The sequence below is a fragment of the Silurus meridionalis genome, chromosome 24, assembly GCF_014805685.1.
Source record: "Silurus meridionalis isolate SWU-2019-XX chromosome 24, ASM1480568v1, whole genome shotgun sequence".
Lineage (NCBI taxonomy): Eukaryota > Metazoa > Chordata > Actinopteri > Siluriformes > Siluridae > Silurus > Silurus meridionalis.
Window position 1 is genome coordinate 17825074 of NC_060907.1, and position 27007 is coordinate 17852080.

Here is a 27007-nt window from a genome sequence, read left to right on the forward strand (position 1 = left end):
TGCAGTTCTCCTGCCATGAAGCACAGGAATGAAAATGGAATAAATGTGTATTCATCAAATCACCTAGAGATTTGGGACAGGATTTTTTTTAATACATTTTTTGTACAGCAGGACAAGACCTAATTATTTATTTTTACCCGAACAAAAAACTAGTGATTTTTTTTTTCCTTTTTTTATTATTTTTTTTTTATTGGTAAATCACCTACTTTTTATTTTGACACAAATAATTAATTAGTAAATGTATTATTTAATTTTTTTACAAATATTACATTTGACTTTGTTTTGACAATGTTTGTTTTTCATTTCCATTATTTTTTCATGTATTTTTTTCTTTAAATAAATAGATACAGTATTTATATATTCATAGAATTCCAGCAGTTAAGTAAATGAATATATATATATATATATATATATATATATATATATATATATATATATATATATATATATATATAAATTATTTATTTATTTATTTATTTATTTTACTTCGAACCAAGCACAAAAGCATGCATAGAGTTTAAACATCTTTCCATCACAGCACAAACACAGCACCTACTACCTCATCGTTTTGCCACATTAGCCTCGCTAACTGGGTCAAACAACTCAAACGGAGCCCATTAAGTCACCCTGAGAGTCGTTAATAATGATTAGGAGGCTCGCTAACATTTGACTCGTGTGTTAGTGCTTGCATTAAAAGAGGAAACTAGCTTATATATTCCTGTTCTGTTTAAAGCTGGAGTGGTGGAGCACATGGAAAGGAGGGATCCTGGTAAGATTCTGATCTCTATGACTGAAAATCTCATAGAAAGAGTCAATAATTGTTAGCCCCAACCATTTAAAAACAAACCAATCAGACGAAAGCACACCAGTCACGCCTTCTGCTATAAGCTGGATTAGCTACATTAGCATTGCTACTTTTTTCATAGTGAAACCTGCTAATTTTTTATTGCTGTATGTTCTCTTTGCACACTTTTGTCCTAGTTTTCGCAACATTTAATAACATTTTTTTTTAGCTTTAACAGTTTCACTGAACATGTTCTGGAATTTGAAAAATTGCCTTTAGTTTTTGACCTACATCGACCCTGTTTCGCACACTGATTATTCGATCGTGATTTGTTTAATACTAAGAAAGAAAGAAACAAAAAAAGAACATTCTTCACTTTAATACAACTCTGTTTTACTAGCTAATATCCTAAATGCTAAAGAAAAAAAGGAAAACTAGCCTTGGCATTTGTGCAAATCATTTTTAATATTTTTTATTTTTTCCTTAAAACTAAACATAAAAAAAAGAAAGTAAGAAAAAAAGAAGAGAAAAACAGCATAGGCAAATAGATGCTGTTTTCACTAAATTAATCTTTTTTTTCCCTACTAACATCATTAACTAAATTGTTTTCTTAGTTTTTTTATACAATATATTCCATAATTCAACAACTTTTAGTCGACACAAAGAAAATTACATTTGACACTTTTTTTTTTATTATTCAAAATATATTTTTTTGCATTTTTATTTTATAAAATATATTATTAAAAGAAAACGCTGTTTTATTCAAATTTTTGAACTGGCTAAGCAGTTTTGCGTAAAAAAAATATATACTTTTTTCGCTAAACATAGTTAAATTACAATTCAACAAAATCAATAAATTTAAAATGTGAACAGTTAAACAATGAGGTAAATTGAAAAAATTATAATAATATATCCCTTCTAGCCAGAACGACTACAGCTAATTGTTTGGCTTAGTGTTAGCATTTCGACCAGCTTGTATTACTGAACATTTTACTCGATTTCTGAAGAATTTAGCTAATTTTTGTATTTAGCTAATACAATATTTGTTTGTTGTTAAGTTGTTTTGAAAAATCTGTTTGTAATGGGTTTAGATTAAAGCATTTTTTCAAACACTACTCTAATCAGTGTTCTGCTGAAAATTCCACAATCCTTTATTGTACCCTGAATTAGCATTAGCAGGCTAAATGTTTAAAAAGTTCTTACATTGACTAGCTTTGTCTCAATTCCTGCTTTTTACTTTTTTTTTTTCCTTCCAAATGCTGACTAATACAAACTCCAGCACAGCAGTTGTTGCTGCAGCATGAGGACACGAAGTAAGACGATTCGGATTCAGGAGACAGACAGATGATTGGAGAGTGGAGGACAGATTGAGGTGTGAGGGAAAAAGAAATGAACAGATTAACTAGAGATGGAGGACAATTCACATGGCAGCGAGACGAGTAGGCAAGTGTTTCCTGTTGTCTAGAAAATGTGAAACAGCATGCTTGTGTATAAATGAAAATCCAGCAAGTGCGTGTCCTGGGTGCGATACTTTTCATGCTAAATAGTGTTAATTAATTAAGTCGTAGTCTTTTATGTTTTTTTGACTGACACATGCATGCACCAACAAACTTGCTCATTTAACAGTATGAAGATTTACTTTGACCAAAAAATATATATGTACGGATGCTCCTATTTTATTTTCATTGTAAAAGCCTCCTGTAGCATAAAAAAACAGCTTTACACACTCTTAGCATCCAGACAGTTTGTTTCTTCAAACATTTAGCTGAAAATGTATTTTTCCGTTCCTCTTCCAAAAAGATGCTCTTCACTAGTTTGTTCTTTTTTTTGTGATCCACTTCATCCCAGAGCAGTTCAATAGGATTTAGGTGCGGTGACTGGGCAGGTCATTCCATGCTGGCTAACACTCCAGAGTCTAGACGACTGTCTGCTCTCTAAATGAAGCTTGGATGTATGCTTCAGTTCATCGTTTTGTTGTACAGTGAGGTCGGTTTCAATTAGCCGCAGTCCAGACAGAATCGCATGGTGTTGAAGAATGGAATTGTTGCCATGTTGGTTCCTTTTACCCGGAAAAAGTCTCCAAACTACCGTGCTCTAAAACCACTGCCAAACTCTTAAGCTTCCACCTCCATGTTTAATTGTGGGGGTGAGGGACTCTGCTAACATCATCTCTCCTGTTCATTATCTTACATAATTCCTACTTTTTAAGGCAAAAATTTTTAAATTTCGACTCCACAGAACTTTCTTCTATTTATCCATTACTTGTAAATTGTGTGTTTTTGCTTTTTACCTTGTTTGTTGTTTCTCAAAAACGATGATTGTATGATATAATGATTGTGCTTTTTTTATTATTAGCAAAACAAACTTTTACTTTTTTAGGGTAAAGGCTTTGCGATTGGTGAATTGTTGCACCAGTCTCAGTCTTTGTGCTCTAGAGCAGTGGTCCCCAACCCCCAGGGTCAATTGGTACTGGGCCGCACAGAAAGAATACATAACTTACATTATTTCCGTTTTATTTATTATCTGATTTTGAACGATGTTTTATTGTGGAAAATTACCGGATTCTCTCCGCCACATCTGTATATGACTTACTCTTGATGCATGTCAAGATGCCTCGGTCACCTTCTTAAAGGGGCTCCGGCCGCTAACACAATACATTACCACTAAATTGAAACCCCCTAAGCGAGCAAAATGATCAAAAAACAGCACAGTGGATTCACGTTTATTATTATATTTAGAAAATACCAGTTTTTATGCAGGTCGTATAATTTTTTTTAAAGGCCAGTCCATGAAAATATTGTCCATGGCACAAAAAAGGTTGGGGACCACTGCACTAGAGCACGTTCTTTTCATCCATGTTCCTGTATATATATATATACCATATTGCCAGAAGTATTGGGTCACCTGACCTTTCCTGCTATATGTGGTTCTTTTCCAAACTGTTACCACAAAACTGGAGGTGCTCAATTGTACAGGACATCTTTAGATGGCGCTATGATAAAATTTTGCATTCACTTGAACTTGGAAACCCAAAACCACATACCGTACTAATGACTAGGTGACCCAATACTTTTGGAAATATAGTATACATGTAACTCCAAAAGGTCCTATTGAGTCTTTTAGCCTGATTTACGCAAATATTTGGCCCTTTACACCTACTTTTTAATTTTTTTGTACCAAATGCCAAATTTCTCTGGATGGCAATTTTTTTTAATCTACAAAGTTCATCCATTTCAAAATGATGGAAAAACAATGTGTTTATTGAACACTCAAAGGCTTTTTTTCAAAGGATTGTTTTACGTGAAACCACTTCACCCTGAGCTTTGCCTTGTCCCAATTTGATCGCCGAGGTCTGCAATTTCTGGGACTTTCAAGGTTTATTAAAATTTCTCTTTTTTTCAGCCTGACAATACACTGTTAATTGTGGGCCCTTATAGACCGCGCTGTGTGCCTTCCAACACGACGCTCAATCAATTCAATTCAATGCAACAGATGGGCTCCAACTGAGTTTTAGACCTGTTTCACGGACGATGAAAGCAAACAGAATACGTCTGAGCGCGATTTGAAACTCCACAGCAAAAGGGCCGGATACGTTGATGAATTTGCGTTTTTATTTTTTCATTTTTTTCATGGTTTAATGTAAGTTTTAAACATTTTACTTTGGCGTTATAGCCAATTAGATGTAGATTGACTAGTTAAAAAAAAAAAAAAAAAAAAATGCAAATCTATACATTATCAATCAAATCTGCAACATAATGAAGTGTGCAATAAATATAGAGTACAAGGGTCTGAAAATCCATATCAAAGTCTATATAAAAAATTTTACACGATTTCTAGGTCCCTGTTCAAATGTAATTATTTAATGTATTGACAAAACGACTGGTTCCTCTGTCTTTTCCATCTATATGTGGTTCTTCCCCAAACTGTTACCCCAATTTTGGAGACACACACTTGTAGAGGATGTATTGTCTTTGAAAGTGCTCTCATCAACACTGTATTTTAATTTTAACAACGAAACATAAAATATACAAATGTACACTTAAGAGGTACTTAATACACTGTGTGTTGCTTCTAAGTATAAAATAAATCTAGAATAAAGTTTTAAAGTATACATTTGAAATACGTTTCGTGAAAACGACCAATAAAGGCTTTATAAATAGCTGGTAATGACTTATCATGTACATCTATAACTTATCATATCTTATCATGTAAAGCCAGATCCATGAAAATATGTTTTACATGCATTAAAGCCACAAGAAGCTGCATATAACATACTACCACCACCACCACCATGTTTCACCGTAGACATGGTATTAACCAGATGTACAAGGTGTACATATAAAACATAACATAGCATAACATAACAACATAACCTAACCTAGCTTAACATAACAACATAGCATAACATAACGTAGCATAGTATGACATCAGATAAAATAGCATTGCATAACAAAGCAAAACATAACATAGCAGAACAGATTAGCATAACAACAACATAGAGCATCGCAAAACAGGACATAACATAGCATTGCATAACAACTTAGCATAACATAAATAGCATTGCGTAACAAAGCATAGCATAACATCGGATAAAATAGCATTGCATAACATAGCGTTGCAAAACAAAGCATAACAATATAGCATAAAATAGCATCGCATAACAAAGCATGCACAACGTAGCATAACAGATTAGCATAACAACATAACATAAAGCATCGCATAGCATTACAGTGTTGCATAACATAACTTAGCATAAAATAGCATCACATAAGCCATTAGATTATATAATTACCACCACCATGTTTCACATAAACATGGTAATAAGCAGGTGATGTTCTGAACTACTTGCTTTTTTATCAGACATCATGATGGCGATTCTGCTCAAAAAGTTTACTTTCTAGAGCACAGATTCTTTACCACACGTCACTATGGCATGATGCTACCACCAGCATGTTTTCCCACAGCCATAGTATAAGTCAGATGATGTGCAATGTTAGATTTCTCTTTTCGATTTTTTTCCTCAAGTTCATTTTTCATCTCATCAGAAGACCAGAATTCCCAAATTTTATCTACATATAAATTCAAAGGTGTCAAACTGTTTATTAAAACACATCGGTGCAAAAACTTTGGCACTTTTTACTTCACAGAAGGTCTTTAGGTAAAAAAAAAAAAAAGAATGACAAGGATTTAGATGGATGAGTTTATAGCACGCGCTCCTCCGTGTTTTAGGAAGCCATCGCTCAATTTCTTCCTGGTTTGCGTGCGTGCATTTTCACGGCCCTCTCCAATAAAGCGAGCTGATCCAGCAGGGAAATCAAATGTGAAATGGTACAACTTTTGGTGTGGAGACGAACGAAGCTTATTGTTGTACCTAATTGATTCACACCTCTAAGGATGAGGATGATGGAGATAGGAAAAGAAAAAGGAGACACGGAGACAATAGTACATTATTTCGATTTGATCCGACTGGACCAGGAGGATGGAATTGCCTGCTTTTATTATGTTCATAAGAATCAGTGACCAAAGCTAGTGCTACTTCTTAAGTAAGACTCATTCCGGGTGAAAGGATCCAACCTGGCAACCGTTCCATACTTCATCACCATGCAATTCCATACGGACTGCGGCTTTTTGGAACCGGCTTCACCGTACAACGAGACGATGAGCCGAAGCAGATGTCTGAGATCGGTAAGCGTTCATTTAAAGTGTTTTCTATCACGGAACAGCCTGCCGAGTTCAAACTATTTTATATATACACAAATTAAAAACTATTTATTACTTTATTATTATCGCATGTATATTGTTTATGGGCATCCAGAATTGATAATGCTCAAAAATATTTAAGTTATAGATGGTGAAGTTTATTGAATCAAAAATGTTATGCAATTAAGTTTTAATTTTTTTTTATTTTATTTATTTTTTTATTTTCTACTTTTTTTGCATATATAAATACAAAATACAAAAATACAATTGAGATTTACCATCAAACAAAAAAAGCGTATAAAACAAATTTTTTGCATATTAAACCAATTTTTTTTTTAAATAATAATAATAAAAAAAAACATTTTCAGAAAGAAAGAAAAAAAAAATCCAGGTAATTTTTTTGGAGGCGAAAAACTACAATAATAAGAATAGTAAAAATAATAATAATAAAAATAATAATTTAGTAAATGTGTCTATACTCATGAGTTTGGTAAGATTTGTTTGTATATTTGTTTATATTAAGCCCTAAACAAGTACACATATATTAGATTTTATTTATTATTATTATTATTATTATTATTATTATTATTATTATTATTATTATTATTATTCTTTTTATAAAATCTATAAACCAGAGCAAAATTCTAAATTGAATGCTACACTATCAAATATGCTAATTTAATTATATTTAATATCTTAATATTAAATAAGCCTCGTTGTTAGAAAGGGGTTCACGATCATGTTTGGTTGGAGTAATAGTAATAATCATAATTTAGTATCTTTAGAACATTTAGTAAATGTGTCTATACTCATGAGTTTGGTAAGATTTGTTTGTTTATTTGTTTAAATTAAGCCCTAAACAAGTACACATATTAGATTTTAATTATTATTATTATTTTTTTTTTATAAAATCTTTAAACCAAAGCAAAATTTAAAATTGAATGCTATACTATTAAATATGTTGATTTTGCGATATTTAATAGCTAAATTTTAAATAAGCCTCGCCATATGAAAGGAGGCGGGGCTTCACAATTATGTTTGGTTAGAGGCGGGACTATGTAAAAAAAAAAGAATAATTATAATAATCCTAATAAGTAAAATCGAGTGAAATCGACTACATATTTTTGTAAATGTTAAGATTTATTAAATTTTTTTTGTTTTATATACTCCAAAATCAAAAGCTCATTATTGTCTGCTATGGTTTCATGTTCCACTGTTTTTTTTTCTTGCCTGCTGCCCTTTCAGTGCACGCTGTTTATTTATAAATGCTCTCAGAGGGCAGAAATTGCTCAGGCTATTATTTTATTCATTTCTTTGCCCGGCTCCTGGAGGGGTAATCGCCGTCGCTCCGAGCTCTTTGTGCTTCTCTTCAGCAGGACAGAAGTGAAGTGTTGCTGGTATCAGAGCGGCTGAGAAGCCGAGCACGTGTTGGGGTCTAATGATGCGGCGTGTTGCGGCGAGACCTGATTCCCCCTTGCTGAGTCCTCCACCAAGGTCCTGCTGATGCAAAAAAAACAAAAAAAAAACAGCTGAGCAGCTTTGGACATTACATTTGTGCAATTAAAGGTTCTTCGTTGCATAAAGAGGTTTTAATTGGTGCCCCCCTTTTAATAAGCTTTAAGGCTTCAGGGTTCAATTTTATGTCGGACCACAACAAAGTGCTCGAAATGGTCTTGCACATTCTTCATAGGTTCCCTGCACTTCCTGAGATTTTATTTGTTTGTACCTGATACATTAAAGTGCTAATACATGCTGTTAATTAGCGTTTATGGCATAATTTTAAATGCACAAATTCCAGCTCAATGAAGATGTGCTTAACGTAGCATAACATAACATAAGCCATATAAGGCAATACTACCACCACCATGTTTCACCATAGGCATGGTATTAAGCAGGTGATGTTCTGTACAGTACCTGCTTTTTTTCAGATGCAATGATGGCGATTCTGCCCAAAAAAGTTCACCTTCAGTACTTCTAGAGCACGGAATCCTTTCCACGTCACTACAGCATGGTGCTACCACCACCATGTTTAAATCTTGCATGTTCTTCTAAGGTTCCCTGCACTTCCTTAGACATTTTATTAGTATGCACCTGACACATTAAAGCTCTAACACGTGCTATCAGGTTAGCTTATATGGCATAAATTCATGTGCACAAAATCTAGCTCCATGAAGATATGCTTTCCATCGGCTGATGAATGTATACGCTCAGAATGAATTGGATGAGAGATAAGCAAGAGAAGAAAAAGGATGCACGTGGTGATGAAAGAGGAAGAAGTCTGTAAGAAGGAAAAAAACAAAACAAGAAGGAGAAGAGATGATTGTAGCGATGAGGAGGACCTTCTAGCTAAAAAATCTCTACAAGCGCACTCTAAAAATCTATTTTTTTATTCGTGTAATTTACTTATTCTCTTGAAGAGCCTCCAGAACGGTAGCTGGACATCTGACATCCAGGCTCTTGCGCCGTATTCCTATGCAGTGGTTTGGCTCATGTCCGTGGTCAGAAATCTGTCCTGCTGCACCGTATTTCAATCACCATCCTGCCACGGATCTGTAGAACTTTCTATTCGTAATGTTGCAGCTCCTTCAAGCTGCCAAACTTTTTTTTTTCTGTATACCAGGTTGTGTTTATCCATCACTCAGCACTGATTTCGATCTGTAATTGCTTTTCTGTTATCCCCAGGTCGTGTTCCTCAGTGTTTTAGTGTTTATTTCTTGTTTTCATGTTTTACTTGTTGGCTTTAAACTCTTAGAGGTGTATCACTCCTCTGCTTTCTGGCCTGGAACAGAACCGTAAACCAAATGATAGCTCCTAAGATTTATATATATATATATATATATATATATATATATATATATATATATATATATATATAAAAATCTTGTGTACACTTTTACATATAGAGTAAGACAATTGCATATATAAATATATATTATTATTTATGAAATCAATGTGAAACGAGAGATACAAGTGATTTATTTGAACCTTTATTTATTAATAATAATGAATAAAATATTTCTTTAACACAGATTTTTTTCACATCAAAATCTCAACTATAAATCGAAAGTATGAGTTTTATTTTTTTATTTTTTCCTTTTTTTTTCCTTTCGATTTTATGACCCACCACTTCACCTTCCAAATAAATAAATAAAGAAAGAAAGAAAGAAAGAAAGAAAGAAAGAAAGAAAGAAAGAAAGAAAGAAAGAAAGAAAGATGATATAAAGAACTAATAATAATAAAGAAAAATGTGAACAATTACTGTATTTATATAAACTTTTTTTTAATTACCAACAATGCATGTCTGCTATTATATTTATTTTTCAGTTATTTAATCATTAAATTTCCTATTTTTATATGAAATGAATATGTAAATGTATTAGGTTTAATGTTAAAAAAAAAAAATTAAAACACAGCTTTATAAAGTAAAACTGTATAGTGTTCTTTTTATTTGAAATAAAGAGAATAACATTAATGTAATTAATTATTGATCAAGTTTTTATGATTAAAATCGCACTATTTATTTATTTTGTGATTTATAGATTTTTTTTTTTTTTTGCTTTTAGAAAAGCTAATGTTATCTGATGAATTAAAAAATTAGTTTTTAAGAGTATTAAAACTACCCATAGACAGCAAAAGGTATAGCTAGCTAAGGCATGTCTACGATCTCATGGTTAAGAAATGTTTTGATTGTAACTTCAGCCTTTTTGTCGGAAAAAAAAGTTTGGGATTTTATGTTTGGGATTATCCGTTCTAAAAATGGTCTCATCTTTTTCTGGGAAAAAAGCCAATACAAAAATAATTTCCACTCAGCCATGTATAAATAAGTCACCGCTCATGACTCAACAATAATCAGGGCAAGACTTCAGGCTAAAAAGTTAAACCTTGCCTTTAAAAAAAAGGTTCATGCAGGGTGAAGACGAAAAGCCGCGACTTCAAAGCGATTTGATTTCTGCTGAAGCTATAGAGCGGCGAGGAGAAAAGCGTTAAGAGGATGGATGTGGAGGTAATCTCAGCACGGGAAAAGTCCATGAAAATCCACACACTGTCAGCATCCTCCTGCCGGATCAGGAGAGATGGAATTTGTCCCTGTTTGAGCCAGTCAGGGTGTGTGTGGATGGATGGATGGATGGATGGATGGATGGATGGATGGATGGATGGATGGATGGATGGGATAAATGTTCTTCAGTAGACTGACAGATCTGCATAGATAAATGTATGGATAGAGGGAAATCACAGGATGGATAATTAGATGGATAAAGGGAAATCACAGGATGGATAAATGGATGAATTGATGGATAAACAAAGAAATGGATGGATGGATGAATATATTTATCTTCAGTATACTGAAAGATCTGCATAGATATATAGCTAAAATATTGGACTATCACATGTGGAATGGATGGACGGATGGATGGATTGATGGATGGATGGATGGATAGATAACCAAAAAACTGGTTAGATGGAGGATGGAGGAATGAATATTTATTCATTAGACTGATAGATCTGCATTGATAAATATATGGATAATGGATGATCACAGGATGGATGGATGGATGGATGGATGGATGGATGGATGGACAAAGAAATAGTTGGATGGTTGGATTGATGGATGGATGGATGGATGGATGGATGGATGGATGGATGGAGGGATGGATGGATGGATGGATGGATAACCAAAGAACTGGTAAGATGGAGGAATGAATGAATGAATATTTATTCAGTAGACTGATAGATCTGCATTGATAATGACTATAGATGAATGAAAAATAAATTGATGGATGGATGGATTCATCTTTACAGTCATCTTTCTATTTTTATGAACTCATCACATCAGTCTATCACATATGTCCATCTTTCTATCTATACATCTACCAATTCATCCATTCATCCAGCCAGCCAGCCATATATTTACCCACCAATCTGCCCACCTATCAATCAATCCAAACTCACCCATTCATCTATTCATCAGGATTCATCATGAATCATCCATCTGTCCATTCATCTATATTTAATTCCCCAATCTCTACATCCATCCATCCACTCATTTTTCTTTAAGATAATAGAAACAGTTCTCTCCTCTTCTCCCTAACATCCTGTTGCTTTTCTTTTTTCTTTTTATTGGGGTGTGTATTTTGTTTTTCATGTTTTGTGTCATTTTGTTACGCGTCCGTGTTTAATGACTGCTTTTTCCCTCCTGAAACATTTTTTAATAGTTGGACAGCTCCGTGATGGAGTGCTTCATTAAGCTGAGAGACGATGAGTGAACGCCTTCATTGTATTTGTCCTCGGTGGACAAAGAGAAAAAAAATTGATTGCTCTTTTAAAACAACGCTTTTGTCCCCTCGGGGGAAATGTCACGTCGTCGTCCCGGCGTCTCGTCCTGGCACCGTAACCTGGAGGTTCTCCGTGGTGCCTTCCTGCATCGTTTTGCATCATACTGGCGAGACATTACACCTTTATTTGCATACTTGGATGCGAGGAAAGTCGCGCTTGCCGAATCCCTCGCAGCTTGACCGAGTGTGATTTCAGAGCGCGACAATAATGGCATCGGATTTGGCCCTGAGCTTTCGCTGTGTTTTGTGAACAAATAAACGTCAAATAAATAACAAAACGCTTCTCTTGCTTGGGCCGTGTGTTTGTTTACTCGTTCCTGCCTCCAGGTTCCTCGTCATGCTGCTCCAACTAATTTTGGCCACGCCCCCAAATTGGGGTTTCCTCCTGTTTAGTCTGGATTTGTTTTTCAGGACTCTGGGTTCCCTTCTTTTTTTTATCTGATTATCTATCTGAGCATTTTCAATTGTTCTATCTCTCTCTACATGGTTCCTCAGGGGCTCTATAGATGTTTAACAGCGCCACCTTTATCAAATCGATGCTACTTAAGGAACAAAACAGAGAACCACGATGCCAGATACCTTTACCAAGACGTAGCATTTACATAAGCCATTTATTTGGCAGACGCCTTTATCTAGAGCGACCTGTAGTTATTTCATTCATAAAACTGTTTTGAGTGCTTGTTGGCTGCTTTTCCTTCACTCACCAGTCCCAAACCACCTTAACTGGATTTAGATCGGGTGATTGTGGAGGCCAGGTCATCTGATTGAGCACTCCATCACTCTCCTTTTTGAACATCTAGCTTTTACATAACCCAGAAGTGTGTTTCGGGTGATATTGTGATTTGTGGCTAGAGTACAAGGTGGTGGAGTTCAGGTACCTGGGGTCAACAGTGCAATGTAATGGAGAATGTGTTGGAGAAGTAAAGAAAAAAATGCAGGCAGGGTGGAGTGGGTGGAGAAGAGTGATAGCAGGAGTGATTTGTGATAGAAGGGTATCTGCAAGAGTGAAAGGGAAAGTTTATAGGACTGTGGTGAGACCTGAGATGAGACAGTGGCATGAAGTAAAAGACAGGAGGTGGAGCTGGAGGTAGCAGAGCTGAAGATGTTGAGATTTTTATTGGGAGTGACGACAATGAACAGGATTAGAAATATGTTTATTAAAGGGATGTTTTGGGGACAAAGTGAGGAAGGCGCTAATGAGATTGTTTGGACATGTGCAGAGGAGGGACATGGGGTATATCAGGGAATGGCTGAGGTCCTTTACTATCTTCCTGGCCCTGGACCGGCACCGCTTGCTGTAGATGTCCTGCAGGTTAGGGAACGCACCAGCCTCTAAAGGGCTCTTCTGTCCTGCATGGTGCTGTTCCTGAAGTGTCCGACAGGACGCTCTCAATGGTGCAAGTGTAAAAGGTCCTTAGCACCTGAGTGGGTAGTTTTAAACCCCCAGGCAGTACAGACACTGCCGGGCCTTTTTCACCAGGGTGTTGATGTGACAGGACCAAGACAGGTCCTGTGTGATGTGAACACCTAGGTACCGGAAACTGTCCACTCTCTCCATTGGGGTCGCGTTAATGTTTAGCAGTTGGTACAGTATGACTGCTTCTGCTTTTTGCTGAAGTCCACAATCAACTTCTTAGCCTTGCTGATGTTCAGGAGAAAATTGTTTTCCTAGCAAAATGTCTCCAGGTTTTTAATCTTCTGTAGGTAGTTGGAGATCAGGCCCACAACAACAGTGTGGTCAGCAAACAGGAAGTGGCCACACAGCTTTGTGTGTAGAGTAAGTACAGCAGGGGGTTCAGAACACAACCCTGAGAGAGAGGGTGGATGAGGTGTGTTTGCCCACCTGTACAGTTTGTGGTCTGTCAGAAAGTTGAAGATCCATTGACACAGCGGCAGGCTGAGTACCAGGACCTCCAAATTGGAGGTGAGCGTGGAGTAAATTATGGTGTTGAACACTGAACTGTAGTCCACAAACAGCATTTTTACATAATTCCCTTTGTTTAGTTTTTTTCTTCTTTTTCTGCTACATCTTTGTGTCCTATGTATTTTTGTTTTCATATTTTCTTCTTTTTTCTCATCTTTCTCTTCTTCTTTTTCTTTTTATTATATATGGTGTGCTTTTTCACATTCTTTATCTTTTTCTTTGTCGTCTTCTTCAAATTTTTCGCTTTTTCGTTTTCTTTTTCTTCTTTTCACTGTGTTTAGCTTCTCTTGTATGATTCTTTTTCTTTGTCTTATTTTCCCTCTTCTTCCCTTTTGCGTTCTTGCTTTTTCCTTGTACTTCTCGTTGTTATTGTTGCTGTTTTCTTCTTCTCCTCCTTCTTATAGTATCATCATCATTACCCTCTTTTCCTTTCTTTGTCTTTTTCCCTTCTTTTATTCTTCTTGTGTTTCTTCTTCTTCTTATCATTCTTTTCTTATTTTTGGTTTTCCTCCTTGTGGTCTTGCTTTTATTTTGTTGTGCCTCTCACTCTTGTCCTATATCTTGTTCTTTTTTGTCTTCCACCATCCCCATCTCTTCCTGCTGTTCTTTTTTTTTTTAAATAAACATTTATGAGTATAAGAACATTCATCTTACTCTTCATCACCCATGTTCACATCCCCATGCTCACATTACAACTTCTCACATCACAGCTGTTCACATCACAAATGCTCTCCTTCTTCTTGTTCTTTTTTTAGTTTCTTTTCTCATTTGTCATGTTCTTCTAGCACTCATTTCTCTTGTGGGTTTTTTCTTTATCCGGATATTTAAATTTAATTCCACTTGTTTATTTGAATCGGAGCACCTGCCAGACAAATCAATCTGCTTGCAAAAGAATGAACTGTCCATCCAGAAGCTTTAACATCATTCAGTTTAATTCAGTTCTTTCTGAATACATCAAAAAGCTGCTGAGGGACACAGCGTGCACCTGAGTTAGACCTGGACTACTGGCATGCTTCTGAAGGTCAGAACACACGTCAGAAAAACTTGCAATGTTCATCATTAAAGGCCGTGACATTCTCGCTGCGCCTGTCCGATGAAGCTGGTGCGAAAATAGGAATAAACCTCCGAACGTTGCTGTTGAAACACTACATATTTAGTGGATCTGAGCAAAAAAAAAAGAGAGAAAGAAACAGAGAGAATGAGAGAGAGTGAAGTCAGTGAGCAATTGCAATATATTAACAATATTTTAAACAAGAAAATTGATAATTAATTCGATCTATCTATCTATCTATCTATCTATCTATCTATCTATCTATCTATCTATCTATCTATCTATCTATCTATCTATCTATCATCTATCTATCTATCTATCTAACTAAGTTTGGACACACCTTCTCCAGTGTCTTTTTTTTTTTTATTATTGTTTTTAACATAATACATTAATACTAACATTTAAACTATAAAAGAACATGTGGAATTATGTACTAAACAAAAACGTGTTAAATAACCCAGAATATGTTTTATATCTCAGATTATTTCAAAATAACCCCTTTTTGCACACTTTTAGCATTCTCTCAGTCAGCTTTAGTCACTTGAATTGGTTTTCCAACAATCTTAAGAAATTCTCTGTGGTTTCGAGTGCTTGTTGGCTGCTTTTCCTTCACTCTATGGTCGATCTCATCCCAAATATGACATGCTGGTAAATTGTGCCCCCGATTTTGACTAAATCTCCAACAACATCACTAAAGAAGCATCTCCACACCATCCCAGCTTCTCCTCTATGCTGCACAGTGGGAACCACATTCAGGAACCATTTGTTTACCAGCTTTACATCTAACAAAGACACGGCAGTTAGAAGCAAAAATCTCAAAATTGGACTTATTGTACTAAAAGACAGTTTTTCCGCTGATCTAATGTGTATTCCTTGTGTTTCTTCTCTGCTGCTTGTCGTACTTCTGAAATTTCTTTGGCACAATTCAACCATGTAGAAGAGTGGATACTGAAATCTGTCAGCCACTTGAATTCTGAGAAGCATTTATGTAAATCAAAAGATTCTAAGGCTGGTCATTTTAATAAACGTATCCTCTGCAGCAGAGGTAGCTCTTGGTCTTTCTTTCCTGGGATGGCCTTCATGAGAGCTTGTTTTATCTTAGCGTCGATGGTTTTGGAGCGTTAAGATTTTAATATGACATAAAATATGGATTTGTACAGTAGTTGTAGTAGCACTAATAGAGCTATTGACACTGTACTTTCTCTTTTCTTTGCACAAGATGATCTAAAGTGCATTAAGAAATCAAGAAATATCACAAATAAACTTTTAGCAGCCACACCAGGGAACTGAAAACCAGGGAACTGAAAGCCAAATTGGAAAGTTTTCCAATTTGGCATCAAAGCTAAATATCGCTAGTTTGGAAAATATGAAACATGTTTTGGGTTCTGGGTTACTACATAATTCCATATGTGTTCTTTCATAGTTTGGGTTTCTTTACTATTTGTGTAGAACGTTTTATTAAAATGAAGAAATCTATCAGTCAATACATACATTATTTATTTATTTATTCGACAATAAGAAAAAAATATTCAAAATAGTGAAATGCTAACAGTTTCTCACTGTGGGTCCTCATTGAATGAATTTTTATTTTATTGTTTCTTTCTTTCTTTCTTTCTTTTTTTGTTAATGTGTCACTGCAATTCTTGTGTTTGTTTGTTCTTTTTTTTATTATTATATTTTTTATTTAATTGTATCTGACATTTTATTTCGAGTATATATTGAATTAATATTGAATTAATATTATTATTACTTAAATATATATATATATATATATATATATATATATATATATATATATATATATATATATATATATATAGGGTGAATAATATTAATTTTATTTCTTCTTCTTGTTAATTTTTTAAGCGTAATTCTTTTTTTTTTTCTAAATAATGAACAAGCTACTTTATCTGTTTATTTAGTTTTCGTCACAATCACAATAAAAAAGTGTCATGCAAATTAAAATAATAGTCTCTAAGTGATTCGAGGATCGAGTTTGGGGATCGAGAGTCTTACACCAGTACACTGTGAAGATGCACTATGCAGGTCAGCTACACTTATTTGTGGTTGAGGCCAATTCGTCCTGCATTACATCCTTGTCAAAGATTTATATGCCGCTCGCGCAAATCTTGTCGAGGTTTGCTTCTGATATGATAAGCTCCTGCATCGCGCAAACGCTCCGCCATCTGACGAGATTTGTTTGGTTTCAAACTGAGACTCGCAGACGTCATGGCGTGTGCAAGGAAGCCTACATATTCACCCTGTGTCACATTTCCTGCTGAGAAAGTCTGATGGAGCTCCAAGCTCTGTAAGACAACTTTTTTTTTTGGAAGACTTTGGAAGCAAAAGATCAGGCACACAAGGCAGAAATTTAGACGACAAAACTGCATCTAATAGATAGGCTTTGATTAGTCCTAATACGACTCAAGATTGGAAAGCAATCAACAGGTTTTCTTTTTTTTGCTTTGTTTGTGTGTTTTTTTTTTTAACACAAGCCTCGCTGATTGCCATCAGGACTCAAGAGCGATTGCTTGATTTGACAGACATTCGACGGCATGGGTACATCGCTTTGCAACAAAGCTGATCAAGATGTTGAGAAGTAAAACTTGTACATTCCAAAACAACAAAAAAAAAACGCTGGGTTCTTTTTTTTCCTAATATATCAAAAATGTTTCATCTGACGAATACCAGGTCAATGGGGTTTGATTTGAGCTTTGGATGCACCGCACGCCTTTTACAAGTCAAAACTCATGAGAAACTGGGCTCATGCCTCCTACATGTTCTCTCATGTAGGTTTCTCATGTTTCTACACAGATGCCATGTTTTTTTACTTTATCTACACCATGCTCTCCGTTTTCTGATGAAAAATCCCTCTGACTTGCTGAGGAGTTTTTTGGTTTTGTACTAGACCCATGTGAAATAGAAAATCGCTTCTTCCCCAATTTTATCTCATGTCTTTGGATGCCTTTTAATTTCCCCTTCACTTGAACTAATAGACCCAAAACCGTTAACAGATTCCAAGCTCCATGAAGATATGCTTTATATGGGCTGAAATGGAAAGGCTTGAGTGGCTAAAGAGCTATAATCCCTACTGAACACCTTTGGGATGATTTTTTATCATTTATTTTTTTTCCGCTGACTGCACCCCCAGAATTTCTCACCTTTTCACTGAATCAGCACAAATCTCCACAAAATCTGAACATCTTCGAAGAAGAGTGGAGGTCATTATAACAGCAAACAGGGACTGTTTAAGAAGAAACACATAGGAATCTTATGGTTGGGTGTCTTTTGTGTATATGGGATCATAAAGGATAAATAAATAAATAAATAAATAAATAAATAAATAAATAAATAAATAAATAAATAAAATCTTTTAATTTTGGTTGATAGTTGCAATTGATTTAGATGTGTCTATATTATATATATATATATATATATATATATATATATATATATATATATATATATATATATATATATATACTCAACCAAGCCATTAGGGAGGCACAAGCCAGTGCACTCTTAGTGCCGGTCCCAAGTCCGGGTAAATGGGGAGGGTTGCGTTAGGAAGGGCATCCAGCGTAAAACATGTGCCAAATCAAATATGCAGATCACAAATGAGAATTTCATACCGGATCGGTCGAGCCTGGGTTAACAACGACCGCCACAGGTATCGTTAGCCGACAGGGTACCGGTGGAAATTGGGCTACTGTTGGCCGAAGGAGGAGAAGGAGAGGAGGAAGACGTCTACAGAGACGGCAGGGAAAGGAGAAGTGGAGGAGAGTGGAGGTTCAGGTTGGTACTTTAAATGTTGGTACTATGACGGGTAAAGGGAGAGAGATAGCTGATATGATGGAGAGGAGAAAGGTAGAGATGTTGTGTGTTCAGGAGACCAAGTGGAAAGGGAGTAAGTCCAGGAACATTGGAGGTGGGTTCAAACTGTTCTATCATGGTGTGGATGGAAAGAGAAATGGTGTAGGGGTGATTCTGAAGGAAGAGTACATTAAGAGTGTAGTGGAGGTGAAGAGAGTTTCTGATAGGGTGATGATCGTGAAGGTGGAAGTTGAAGGAATGATGATAAATGTCATCAGTGCCTATGCTCCACAAGAGGAGGAGAAGGAAAGATTCTGGAGTGAATTAGATGAAGTGGTGGATGGGGTACCTAGGAAAGAACGATTGGTGATTGGGGCAGACTTTAATGGGCATGTAGGTGAAGGGAACAGAGGTGATGAGGAGGTGATGGGTAGGTATGGTTTTAAGGAGAGGAATGTGGAAGGGCAGATGGTGGTAGATTTTGCTAAAAGGATGGAAATGGCAGTGGTGAACACTTATTTTAAGAAGAAGGAGGATCATAGGGTGACGATAAGAGTGGAGGAAGGTGCACACAGGTGGACTATGTGCTATGCAGGAGATGCAACCTGAAGAAGATTGGAGACTGTAAGGTGTTGGCAGGGGACAGTGTAGCTAGACAGCATTGGATGGTGGTCTGTAGGATGGTTTTGGAGGCAAAGAAGAAGAGAAGGAGAGTGAGGACTAAAAGAAGAATAAGATGGTGGAAACTGAAGGAGGAGGAGTGTAGTGTGAGGTTCAGGGAAGAGGTCAGACAGAGGCTCAGTGGTGTTGAAGAGGTGTTGGATGATTGGGAAACTACTGCAGGAGTGATGAGGGAGGCAGCTAGAAAAGTACTTGGTGTGACATCTGGGAATAGAAAGGAAGACAATGAGACGTGGTGGTGGAATGAGGAAGTGCAGGAGAGCATAAGGAGAAAGATTTTGGCAAAACAGAAGTGGAATAGACAGAGTGATGAGAAAAGTAGGCAGGAGTACAAGGAGATGCGGCAGCAGGTAAAGAGGGATGTGGCGAAAGCCAAGGAAAAGGCATATGAGGAGCTGTATGAGAGGTTGGACACTAAGGAAGGAGAAAAGGATTTATACCGATTGGCCAGGCAGAGGGACCGAGCTGGGAAGGATGTATTGCAAGTATGTAGAGCAATAAAGGATGGAAAGGGAAATGTGTTGACTAGTGAGGAGAGTGTGTTGAGAAGGTGGAGGGAGTATTTTGAGCAGCTGATGAATGAGGAAAATCAGAGAGAGAGAAGGTTGGATGATGTGGAGTCGGTAAAGCAGGATGTAGATAGGATTAGTAAGGAGGAAGTGAGAGCAGCGATTAAGAGGATGAAGAGTGGAAAGTCGGTTGGACCAGATGACATACCTGTAGAAGCGTGGAGATGTTTAGGTGAGATGGCAGTGGAGTTTTTAACCAGATTGTTTAACAGGATTTTGGAAGGTGAGAGAATGCCTGAGGAATGGAGAAGGAGTGTGCTGGTATCGATCTTTAAGCATAAGGGAGATGTGCAGACCTGCAGTAACTACAGGGGTTTAAAGTTGATCAGTCACACCATGAAGTTAGTAGTGGAAGCCAGGCTGAGAGAAGAGGTGACCATCTGTTAGCAACAGTATGGTTTCATGCCGAGGAAGAGCACCACAGATGCCTTATTTGCTTTGAGGATGTTGATGGAGAAGTATAGAGAAGGACAGAAGGAATTGCATTGTGTATTTGTGGATTTAGAAAAAGCGTACGACAGGGTGCCAAGAGAGGTGTTGTGGTATTGTATGAGGAAGTCAGGTGTGTCAGAGACGTATGTGAGGGTGGTGCAGGACATGTATGAAGACAATGTGACAGCAGTTAAGTGTGCAGTAGGAATGACAGACTGGTTCAGGATGAGGGTTGGTCTACAACAAGGATCGGCCCTGAGCCCGCTCCTGTTTGCAGTGGTGATGGACAGGTTGACGGACGAGGTCAGACAGGAGTCTCCCTGGACTATGATGTTTGCTGATGATATTGTGATTTGTGGTGAGAGTAGTGAGCAGGTTGAGAAGAGCCTGGAGAGGTGGAGATATGCACGGGAGAGAAGGGGAATGAAAGTCAGTAGGAGTAAGACGGAGTACATGTGTGTGAATGAGAGGGAGGGCAGTGGAGTGGTGCGGTTGCAGGGAGAAGAGGTGGAGAAGGTGGAGGAGTTCAGATACCTGGGGGCGGATGATCCGCTGTGGCGACTCCTAATGGGAGCAGCCGAAAGAAGAAGAAGAAGAAGATATATATATATATATATATATATATATATATATATATATATATATATATATATATATATATATATATATAATCAATAAAGAAAAATGTGACTAATAAATGTGAAAAAAAAATACTGATTTATTACATATTTACAACATCACTTTTATTACTAGAATTTTTATTCATAAATATATTTGTCCTCTGAACTGTAATTCGTTGTTTTTTTGTTTTTAATTTGGTAACCTGTAGATTTGTTTTTAATTCAGTTTTTGTAACCTTTTTTTTTTTTATCAAATTTTTTATTATATAATTTTAATTATTATGATTTTTTTTTTTAAATATCCTTTAGTCATCTTCTAATTGCATACTTCATATTACATTATTATCGATACAATGAGTACGTTAACACGTTTTTCAAAAATGTGCATATCTATATGTGTATGCATGATTGAGAACAGAGGCCACGCCTTTTTTTCCGATGAAAAGGGAACATGAAGTATAGAGAAGGAAAGGAAAGGAGAGGGGAAAGCCTAATGTACCCCTAACATACAATGGTTTTATTTTTAAAACCATTCACCTACATTAATAACTTTTACTCACACTCCTGTCTGAATTCTCTACAAAATCTAGTGGAACATCATCCCACAAATCCGGAGTTCATTCTAACAGCAAATGGGAACTAAATGTGGAATGGGATGTTCAAAAAGAAGCACATCCCAATCTTATGGTCAGGTGTCCACAAACTTTTGTCCAACCAAATCCATGTTCAAAGACTACGCTCTTTAAATGGTACTGCAAAAGCTATACATATATTTTCATTTAATCAGGCATGCTTCATATTTAAATTACTGTGCTTATATAATTTATTTTTAAACGATGCTATCATTCTATTCAACAATTTTTGTTCTATTTTTCCCCCTTTTTTTATTCCATAATATAGCACTTATTTAAGCATCAAGCCCGGTGTATGGCTGCTTGTTACTGAGATTTTTTTATTATTATTATTATTATTTATTTATCTATTTATGCATTTATTTGTTGCTCTGTTTCTCATTAGGCTGGTGCAAGAGGAATGATGTTAAAAGATGAGCCGGGGGAAAAAAAAGAAACAAATAAAAAGTCAGCGATGGGCATATGTAATGAAGGGTGATCAAAGGTAAACTCAAGCGGAAACTCGAGTGGATGAAATATTTATTTCTTTCCTCTGACGCATGGTAAATTTTTTTTATGTTTTTTTTTTCCCTAGCTGAGACCTCTCTTGCTGAGAAACCTTATGAGTAAAAAAAATAAAAAATAAGGGAAAAATAATGATAAAAAAAAGAAAAATCTGTTGTCGTACAAAAAGAATTTCCAGGTTATTTATGCACCATTATTTATTTGCTGTTTAATAGTTTTTTGTTTTTTGTTTTAGTTTGTTTACAATAACCTAAAAGGACACTTTTTTTTTTTCCATTTATAAATTCATTTCAATGGACACCTCAGGACAATGTCAGGTAAGGACAGGCTTTATCTGATCCTTTTGTTCACCATTTAGTGCAACTCATGACTGTTTAATGCTCCACAAATGCTTTATCTCTCTAAACTTGGTCAAGGACAAATTTCTATCATAAAAAATTGTATGTATGGACACACATAAATAAAACAGCAGATGTACACTTTAAAATTGTCTCAAAAAGACCATTAGAATGGAAATTGGCTGGGCAAACATAGACTGTCACTTCACTGGTGGAGAAATAGCAAAGAATTGCTATGGGGCAAGACACATATGTGACCTTGCAGCCCCAGACAATTAAGGCGTCAGTACCCCATGTCCTGATTGGGGTTTATCTCTCATCTATACACACAATTTCCACACCAAATTGGCCACGGGTGAAAGTGGGGACACTCGTTAGGTCCAGGCTAAGGGTTTCAAATTTTTTCAAGTAGACAAAAGGACCTCCCATATGATTCTGAATCTCCAAAAGGAACAATTGAATAGTTGTTGCACCAACTAACAGCTCAGTTTTCTTGGACAAGGATTTGAAGAATGTGATTTGAAGGAATCTTCTGAACCTGAAAAAGAATCTGAAGTGAAGGAATGTTATCCTACTTGGGCTGCTTTTAAAAAGGTTGGTTGATATATTTGGTACCAGAGAACCTTGGGTCAAAGGACAATGATGACTAGCTTTGTGATGGTGTCATCAACAGGCAATATATTTCGGACCCTTAGATGAAGAAAGGTGCATCGCTGTTGACCGAGTACCATGTAGCCCACGTCATACATGTACCTACAGATCAGCCATGTTTACCAGGTAAATCCAGGAGAGTCATTCAGTTGCCTAAGAAAGTCTATTTATACATACATTTTGAAAGGACTTCTCCTATGTCCTGAGTCAGAAAGACTTCATCTTCCATGATCAACACCTCAGACATTAGGAAGACCCTGGAAAATGGCACAAAAATGGTCTGGTAAACCATTCAGTGAATCAAAAAAGGTAGAAAAGATTATACACAAGATCTGCTTAGCAAGACTAAGGTAGTGTTTTACTTTAAGGGGATATTGTTGAGTGACAAAGAAGCCACTTGAAGGATCTAGTGAACATGTCATTTTTTCAAGAGTCACTGTCATAAATCTGTAGTGCTTTGAAGTCAATCATTTTTGTGTAGGAGTGAGCAAGACGTATTCAAGGGAGTGGAGATGGTGTTTAGAAACCTTTATAGAAGCAAGACCGCAGGATTGGACAAAACATATTGTGGACATGTAAACCTTCATATTGAATAGTGGACATATTGAAGGGAGTAAACAATGTGGTTAGAAATGTTCATAGGAGCAAGGCTGTAGGAGTGGGCAAGACACATTGAAGGGAGTGGGCATGCCATCTTGCCAAGAATTGGTGCAGTAAATCTGTTGTGGTTTGGAGTCCATAATTCTTTGTGGTTTGAGTTTCTATGTTGGCTAGAAACCCTTAGGTCATAATAGCCTGGCTGTAGGATTGGGCAAGACATATTGAAGGGAGTTGACATGAGGGGGTTAGAATCTTTTCTAATAGCAAGTATGGAGAAGTGGGCAAGACATTAAAATGAGGGGGCATGCCCTCTAATCAAGAGTTGGTGCAGTAACCTGTGGTGGTTTGGAGTCCATAGAAACACAGAGTATATATATGCATTCAACAATTCTTTGTCAAGAAGTCTTTTAAGTATATCAATCCTGTCTTCAAGTGTCTTGCAGAATTAGAAAAAACAACAACATATGATCATGCCCATTAAAATATGATAAGAAAGGTACCTCTGTAGTACATGGATTGCTACTTTGTGTGATGTCTCTGTCTGAGCGACGTTGAAGTGTGTCTGCATTCAAAATTATTTAACGTGGGCATCCTGCCTCCACTCAAGAATCAGCCAATGTTTGAGAGATGTCCAATCTAGGCAGCTATGAGGAATATCCCCATTATTTATGCATGACGGTCTTCTGACAGCAGTCAAGCTGGATGTTTAACATCCATTGATGAGTTTCAGACGAATTGGTGCATCCAAATCTGTGGCCAGATAAGTGTAGGAAGCACCCATTTGGTGAGAGGTGAGACCTGGCCCCTGGCAGAGAAGTCTGAGTGTCTGTGGATCTTATTGATGAGCGGTGGAAAAGCGAGCACAAGTCTGACGACTATATCAGGAAACAATGTGGGAGTAATATCTCATTGTTGCCATTGGAACCGATAGGAGAAGGCGGTGGATTCTGTGGCTGGAAATAAAGAAGTCTGAACTGACTCTTTTCAGCCAGTTGCCACAGTGACCTCCATGAGAGAACCAAAAACAAGAATGTAAAAATAAAGAAGAGTAACAAAAAAGACCATGGGGGAAAATATTTTTATATTGAAATTAAACCAATAAATTGAATCATTAAATATTCTTGAATGCAAAATGAATAAAGTTGTCAATAAATACATTAAAAAAATTATATATTAAATATATATTATTACCTCAAAAAGATGAATAATGACCAACATCTATGTAGCACAATAAGATTGAGTGTGTCACAAATTTCTTTCCCTTCATGTAATGTGCTACTTATTAATTTTGTTCTATCCTGTCATTGTTACCTGACTGTGTTCGCCTGTTTTGTGTCCTTAATGAAGTTTTCTCATCTTATTAAGAAGTGCGTTCACTGCTTATAAATGGCTACAACCACAATCACGTCCATCCCAATCCTGTTTTATAGCATGCCGTAAAGTATATCTGCGACGGGATTAGCAAGGTAACGGAGATGGCACGCGTAAGTGTGTCATTTGTTTATTTCTCGGGACGTGCGGGTCCAAAGAGATTACGAGGGATTATGTTGTAATTAAACAATCTTCTATTATACATGAACGCAGTCAATGGCGAGTTCACAGAGGCCATTGTTCATTATTGAATTCCTGACAGCAGGAAGGCACAAATCTTTCAGTTTACCTGGACAAGCTCGATAAGATTCTGTCAGAATGCACACACGAATACACGGGTTACGCATTTACTCTCAGTCGGTGGGACATTTGCAAAACAAAAATATCAGTTCTGAGTGGTGTGTGGTTTTAAACAGAAAACATTCCTTAACTTTGCATACAACTGAATTGGGCCTATATATACACACACACACACACACACACACACACACACACACACATATATTTTTTATGTTTTCTTGGAGCAAGTCAAATGGAACAGGACCCAGTGTACACCAATGAGGGACACCGCTGACTCGAAGCAGCCTAAAGACCAGAGGCAAAGCTATAATGACTTTGTTACAGCTAGCAAGGAAACAGATGTTGCACTGGTATCCAGCATATATCCTGCATTTTACAAATAGTTTAGATTTTAACAAGAAAAATCTGAATTCAAAATAAGAACAATATGTACACAGCCAGGGGAAATGACGGAAAAATAATTAGCATAAAATAACATTAAGACCAACATCGTTTGAAATGTGAATGCATAATTACATTACATAGACAAAGAAGACGTGTGTTATGTAATCATTTTACAGACACGGCATCTTAGAGACATCAAACATAAATAATTATGTAAGTAATAAACAGATTAAAGAAATGAATGTTTTTTTCTGTCAAACTTTTACCACAAATTTTAACCACAAAGTTGTGCATCATGTCTTTGGATGCAGAGCATGAAATTTCCCTTCACTTCAACTAGGAGACCCAAACCTGTTTCAGCAACCTTTTCTGACAATGCCCCTGTATACCAAGTAATCTCAATGAAGATATGCTTTACATGGGTTGGAGTAGAAGATCTCCTGCTATAGAGCTCTGACCTCTACCCTATTGAATGCCTTAAGGATTAATTGGTATGCTCTTCACACTTTTGTGACTGAATGGATCTCCAAAAATCTCCACAAGCGAATTCAAAAATTTAGTGAAACATCTGCACAGATGAGTGTGAGGTTACTACAGTAGCAAATGGGGAATAATTGTGTTATGACATGTTTAAAAAGAAGCATCTACCAATCTTCCAGGAACATGTATATTTTGATAATTAGAAAGTAACAAATCTATCTATCTATCTATCTATCTATCTATCTATCTATCTATCTATCTATCTATCTATCTATCTGTCTATCTGTCTGTCTGTCTGTCTGTCTGTCTGTCTGTAAATCTGTCACTTCCTATTTTCCTTTATTTTCTTTCTTCCTGTTTTTCTTTCTTTGTCTTTTTTTCTGCCCATCCTTCATTCATTCCTTCCCCCCATCCTGTCTTGCCATTTTATTTTAAATATATTTATTCCTCTTTTCTCTATCCATCTTTTCACTTGATCTCTCTCTCTCTCTCTCTCTCTCTCTCTCTCTCTCTATCTATCTGTTTCTATTTCCTTCATTTTCTTTCTGCCTCTTTTTATTTCTATCATTTTTTTTCCTGTCCAAATATATTCCATTTCCATAATTTTTATAATTTCTTCCCCCTTTTTTTTCTATTCTTTAATAATCTCTATTCATTGCTCTTCTACACATCGTTCCAAACCCTGACTGTTATATAATTGATTTCTTTTATTATACTGTGCATAATAAAAAAGAAAAAAAAAAGAAAATTATATACTGTTATTAGGAAGGAATTATAAAGCCAGAAATAAAGGAAAAAAAAACATATGGCGAACATGAAGAACATGTAGATCTATAAAGC

General features: G+C 36.2%; 1 long non-coding RNA gene across 1 annotated transcript; it reads left to right on the forward strand.

The window, feature by feature from the left end:
• The first annotated feature begins 732 nt into the window (after window positions 1–732).
• On the forward strand, window positions 733–2293 carry LOC124378188. The gene is made up of 2 exons (XR_006924171.1): window positions 733–769; window positions 2064–2293. It is a non-coding gene; the product is annotated as an uncharacterized LOC124378188 (long non-coding RNA).
• Window positions 2294–27007: the final 24714 nt, after the last annotated feature.